Source organism: Eutrema salsugineum, unplaced genomic scaffold, assembly GCF_000478725.1.
Source record: "Eutrema salsugineum unplaced genomic scaffold, Eutsalg1_0 scaffold_2, whole genome shotgun sequence".
In the NCBI taxonomy this organism is placed as follows: Eukaryota; Viridiplantae; Streptophyta; class Magnoliopsida; order Brassicales; family Brassicaceae; genus Eutrema; species Eutrema salsugineum.
This window is the reverse complement of record NW_006256829.1, coordinates 18,919,363-18,925,721: the sequence shown is the minus strand read 5'-3', so window position 1 is coordinate 18,925,721 and position 6,359 is coordinate 18,919,363. Positions and strand designations below refer to the sequence as shown.

Sequence of the window (6,359 nt, the reverse complement as noted above, 5' to 3'; positions counted from 1 at the left end):
AGCAAAACACTGATAATACATTACTTTAGAATGCATAAACTAACAATCTAGTGAAAACTTTTGGGAAGATCAAATATACTCATTGTGACTATGGTCGTTTAGTTGCAGTGACAATGTATACCAACACAATTTCATGATGAATGATGCAGATTACAAACACATTTTCACCTAAAACACTAGAAACTTTGTGTGAGCACTGAAAAGAGTCCAACAACTCAGTTATTGGGCTGTGATGAAACAAACCAAAAAAGCCCAATAGCTACAGGCCCAGTTCGCAGTCATCAAGAAAAGTTTGAAGAAGCATCTCTGTTTCAAAAATAGAGTTGTACCGTACAAAGCAGGAAGAAGACAGGCTGTAATGTGGTCCTGCACAACAAGTTTGAGAGTTTACTGATTTGTGGCTAGTGGTTCACAAAATGACACGTCTTTTGTCTGTGTATATGCGCTCTTAGGGTTTCTAGAATCATCTATGAGTCTCACACTATATAAACAATGTTTTCTCATTGATGTAAATACAAGTTGAAAGTTAATACAAAAATATTCAGCCTCCTTGTTCTATTATGGTATTGGAGCTAGCCTCTCTAAACCCTAACAGGTTGCTGTAATGGCAGAAGCTCAACCACCTTATCCCTTTCCCACCAACATTCATGTCTCAAGTTCAGTCATGATAAAGCTCAAAGAAAGTAACTACCTTCTTTGGAAAGTTTTGTTCGAAGCTCTTCTTTGCAGTCAGAAGCTGCTTGGCTTTGTCAATGGCCAAATACAAGCTCCAGCAACCACCATAACGGTTGTCAACAATGGTGTCACTGTCACAACACCGAATCCTGAGTATGAAGCCTGGACTTGTACCGACCAGCTCATTCAGTCTTGGCTCTTTGGAACCCTCATAGAAGAGGTCCTTGGTTATGTTCATGGTCTGTCTATGGCTCAAGAAGCGTGGCTCTCCCTCGCAGACAATTTCAACAAAAGCTCAGTTGCAAGGGAATTTGATCTTCGTCGTCGCCTTCAATGTCTCACCACTAAAGGAGGTGACTTTTTTCAGTATTGTCGAGATTTTAGAGCTATCTGCGACCAGATAAGCTCTGGTAAACCGGTTCAAGAATCCATGAAGATCTTCACCTTTATGAACGGGTTAACTTGTAAATATGACCCAATCATCACAGTTGTCCAGAGCTCGATATCTCGCCTCCCGACTCCTTCTTTTGGTGATGTTGTATCTGAAATCTCAGCTTTTCATGCTCGTCTCAAGTCCTATAAGACTCCAGCCGACATCACTCCATTCACCGCTTTCCAAACTCAGCAATCAGGCTACAACAACTCTTCTCAACGTGGCTGTGGGAACAACTATTCTCGATCAAACAACTATTGAAACCGTGGACGTGGAGGATATTCTACAAAGGGTCGGGGTTTCACTCAACACGCTAACAACTCTGGGAGGAACTCAAATCAGTCCAACACTCGTCCGGTCTGTCAGATCTGTGGCCGCATAGGTCACTCAGCTATTGACTGTTGGAACATGTTTGATCATGCGTACCAGAACACTGATGTTTCCCAAGCTCTCACTGCACTTTAAATGTGTGATGTTGCAGGAAAAAAATGGTATCCAGACTCAGGTGCAATAGCTCACATTACCTCCTCAGCATCTTCTCTGCAGAACACCACTCCATATAATGGTTCAGAGAGTGTTATGGTTTTTAATGGTCAGCAACTTCCTATCACTCACATCGGCTCCACAGTCATCACCACTCCACAAGGTAGTATTCCCTTATTAGATGCTCTGGTATGTCCTTAGATACAGAAGTCTTTATTATCCATCTCAAAACTATGTGATGACTATCCTTGTGGTGTGTTTTTTGATGCTAATTGGGTATATGTCATTGACTTACACACTCAGAGAGTGGTGACCAAAGACCTCGTCTTGATAAGCTGTATGTGTTGAGGAACTCGGAATTTGTTGCCTTCTACTCTAACAGGCAGGTGACCGTGAGTGATGATAACACCGTATTTTGACCACTTTTATGGATCTTTTTGAAATACTTTTTCTATGTTTTTAATTGCTTTTAAGTACTTTTATCACGTTTTTCTAGTATTTGTAGTTCCAAGACTCTTTTCAGGTAACTTAGGGAAAAGCTTAACAAAATGGATAGAAAACCAGATTTCAGCTCAGAGTCAAACCGTCAGAAGTTCACCCCTGATTGAAGGCCTTCTCACCGTCTGATCCAGCTCAAATTTGGAGACCTTAAATATGGAAGTATCAGCTTTCCAGTTCACTTTACAGCTTGGCAATCCAACGGTTCAATCAAAAGATACGCGAAGAGCAAGATGTTCCGTAAACCAGCTGGCCAACACTTCCACCCGCGGCCAACAAGCATTTTCCCGCGGTCAGGAGCATCCCGACCGCGGCAAACCACCCATTCCCCACGGTCAGAGCACTCCCGACCGCGGCCTTCAACCTCCAAGCCCATAAAGGCCATTTCTGAAGCCCACATTTGGAGAAACCCTAAGTGACGTCCAGAGAGGTCTTGAGCACTATAAATACATGTCTTAGGAACCCTAATCGACAATCTTCTATCAGCTATCTTTCTTATTGTTTTAGAATACTTGTTTTGCTTTAGTTTTTAGGGAGAGAGAGATTTGTTCTCTTGAACCCTTGTTCTTTCTTATTCAATTTCGGTTTCTATTCTACTTCTTAATATTATGTCTTTGATTTCGTTCATTATGTCTGAGTAGTTTTATTGTTGGGATTAAGGGATTTTTGATGGGGATTTATATGTTCGATGAGGATTCCATGAGCTTTTGAGCCGAATCTTAGAACTTTTTCTTCTGAATTCGTTTATACTGCATGAGAGTAGCGTCATGAACTACAATCTGATCCAGATGCTTGGTGACGCAAAAGTGTTCATCAGGTATCAGATCTAGTTTAGGAGAGCAAAACAAACATAGGAGTGGAAACCTACCTATGGGCGATTTGTGAATTAGGATGAGTCTTAAACATAATGCATCTCTTCTCTTCCAGGGCCAGAGTGGAAACCTAATGGTCAGGATTGAGAGAGATAGTTGTCTATGATCACGACAGTGGCGTATTCATACGTCCGTGACTCCAGTTCGAAAAGTTTAAGCTAAGATCTTACAAAATTTCCTCTCTAGCAATGTTTTGAATCGTTCGTACCCCTGAGAAAACTTCCCTGAAGCCCAACGCCTTTTTCTCCATTGATTTCCTGCGATTTTTCTTTAAGCTTTAGTTCAATATTGTCTTTCCTTTTTAGTTCATTTTCATTTAAGCATTAGAATATCCGTTTTTAGCATTTTTAGTTATTTTCGTTAAGTTTAGTTATTACGTCATTTAATTCTCGTATTCTCTTTTAATATTTCGTTTTTAGATTTTAAAGACACCACCAAACCCCCATTAAACCGTTTAGTTCTAGACTTCCTTACTTTAACTTATTTTCAAAGGCTTTTTGCAGCAAAAGATCATCCTTCCCTGTGGATTCGATCCCTAAGTACTACAATTGATCAGCTGTGCACTTGCGGCTATTGATTTCAATTAGGGTAAAACTTGACAACCCTCAGCACACCACATCAAGTTTTTGGCGCCGTTGCCGGGGAAGGCACGCGTTTTCTTTTCTGCAAAACCCCGAGAAAGGTTAGTAAATCGACTCTAGAACCCCTTTTCTGCAACTTTCCATTTTCGGTTATTTTGTTTCCATTTCAGAAGATATGGATCCTATAAATCGAAATATGCACTATGAGGAAGGTTTCTATAACACTCCTCAAGCCACAAGACGCAGAGAAGAACCCCAAGTCACCGGCGCAGAGAGACTGTTCGACGCCGGGAAGATCTTTATGACCCTGTGATGAGTGGAGATTTTGACTCATTCTAACTTGTGTTTACTGATTGTTTTAGGAGTTTTTGAAGTCTTTTCAGGAAGTTTCAGGTGACTTAGAGGCCTTATCAGAGGATTGGAGTGTTTAGGAGGCATTGGAGCAAAAGGAGATGAATTGGAGCAATTAGGAGCTATTTCACACGCTTTTGGGAGAAATCATCCGCGGAGCACCTGCTCCCGGTTTGAACCCTTCGTAGAGCACCTGCTCCAGACGGGAGAAAAATAAGGAAATCGACTTTTACCTAATTTTGGGAGGAGAAAGAGAATAAAAAGCCCACAGCCGCCTGTGTTTTATTATCACGTTTTTCTACAGACTTTTTACGCTTTCTTTTTACAATTTCCTGAACCATAGAGTTTTGACTTGTAAGCTTTTGGGAGAAGAAATCTGCTACACTTTGAGAAGAATTCTGAACCCTATTATCTCTTCTGCGATTTTAATTCATGAATTCCTTTCCATCTGTTTCTGTGTTTCTTTTCTCCATGTCTGAGTAGATCTCTTAGCTAGATTAAAGCGTTCAAAGGATTTCATGAGTTAGAGGATTAGATGCAAATAGGGCTTGATATCTATTGTCTTCACCATTGTTAGAGTTAATGCTTAGGTTGAATTGATCACTCAATCTGCGATTTTAGGTTAATCTATTCATCAAAAGTGTAATAGGTTGCTAGAATAAACATTGGTGAGCGATTTGTCCTTAGCCAACGATAGTTGAAGTTAAGGCAAATCGTGAACAGATCACACCTGCTAGCTAATGCTTGTCTGCAATTTTCTAGGTTCAAACGACAGTTTAGGATTTAGGTTGTCAGACAAAGTTATCGAGATCACAACAGTGGATCGATAAGCTTTTCTGTTTGAGTTCCAGACTTGCGTTACACTTGGGCCCTGAATAGTCATCTGATTCTTATCTCTGAAATTTCTGCGAATTGCTTTGGTCTAGTGCTTGTTTTAATTTGAATTTAAATCGTTGTTTGCCATTCTGTTTAATTTTTAGTTTTCGCAACAAACCATCTTTCGTCTTAGCTTTAATTCAATCCTCGCAAAGTCATAGAGTAACACTGGTCCTCTGGATTACGAATCCTTTATATTACAACTACATCACTGTTCTATTGCAGTAGAAACTAGGAGTACATCCAGTGTGAACCAAATTTTGGCGCCGTTGCGACGGGGACCAATTCGTTACCTTTGATTTTTGGTTTGAAATTCAGACTAAGGCTTTACTAATTTTTCTCTCTTGTTCTCTTGTTTGCATGTGTTTCAGGTGTATGTCAAACATATCCACAAGGAGCAACTGCACCGATCTTGTTTCTTTGTCGAACACTGAGATAGCAAGAGTCGAGCGAGAAAACAGACGTCAAAGGCCTATTCAAGCCAACATGGGCGATCAAGGCAACAATGAAAACATGGCTGTTGAGCTACAACAGCTTCGACAGCAATTGGAGCAGCTGCAAAAGGCGCAGCAAGACAGGGAGCAGCCACAGCCTGCTATTGGAGACAAGGACAGTCCGCATGCTTACTATCACAACAGGGCTGCGATTGCTCCTCCAACCATTCAGAGGCAAGACTTTGAGATCAAACCTCAGCTGATCTCATTGGTGAAGCAGCACCTCTTTCATGGGCTTCCTGCTGAGATTCCGATGGACCACATCGAGAATTTTGAGGAGATTTGCAGCACGACTGGATCAAATGGGATACCAGCCGATTTCTTGAAGTGCAAGCTTTTTCCATTCTCACTTGCGGACAAAGCTTTGCGCTGGCTGAAGTCATTACCACCTGGGTCATTGACTAGAGTGCAGATCAGCATTTTTGGACCATTTCTACACTAAGGCCAAAACTGCAGCTCTGAAGAACAAGATCTCGTCGTTTAAACAGCAACCTGGTGAAGCCTTCTGCGAAGCTTGGGAGAGGTACAAGGAGTACCGAAGAGAGTGCCCTCACCATGGGTTCTCTGATGAGCAGATTCTGTCAACTTTTTATGATGGTGTCAACTGGGATTACAGGAATGCTTTGAATGCAGCTAGCAATGGCGATTTCATGACCAAGTCCAAAGAAGCTGCTTATGAGTTGATTGAGAACTTAGCTGCAAGCTCCAGTAACAAATCCCAAGAGTATGACAGGTCTAGCAAAGCAGTTCATAGTGTGGAGTTGAGCAAGATAGATGAGCTTACAGCAAAGGTGAATCTGCTGTTGAGAGAGAACCAGAGATCTGTGCATTTTGCTGATGAGGTTGGTGATGCACCTCTTGCTCAAGAGTTTGTAGATGCAGAGAATAATGATCAGATGGAGGTAAATTTCGTGAATGGACAAGGGTATGTGCAGAATCGCAGTTTCAACAACTTGAGAAGCCACCCGAATTTATCCTACAAAAGCAACAATGTTGAGAACCCTCAGGATCAGGTCTATCCGTAGCAAGGAGTGCAGAATCAGTCAGGATTTCAGAAGAACTTCTCCAGAAACTTCCAAGGAAAGCAGTTCATCAC

General features: G+C 41.5%; 1 non-coding gene across 1 annotated transcript; it reads right to left on the bottom strand.

Moving 5' to 3' along the window:
* Positions 1–5,718: 5,718 nt before the first annotated feature.
* Positions 5,719–5,825, bottom strand: LOC112086906. The gene has a single exon (XR_002899760.1). It is a non-coding gene; the product is annotated as a small nucleolar RNA R71 (small nucleolar RNA).
* Positions 5,826–6,359: the final 534 nt, after the last annotated feature.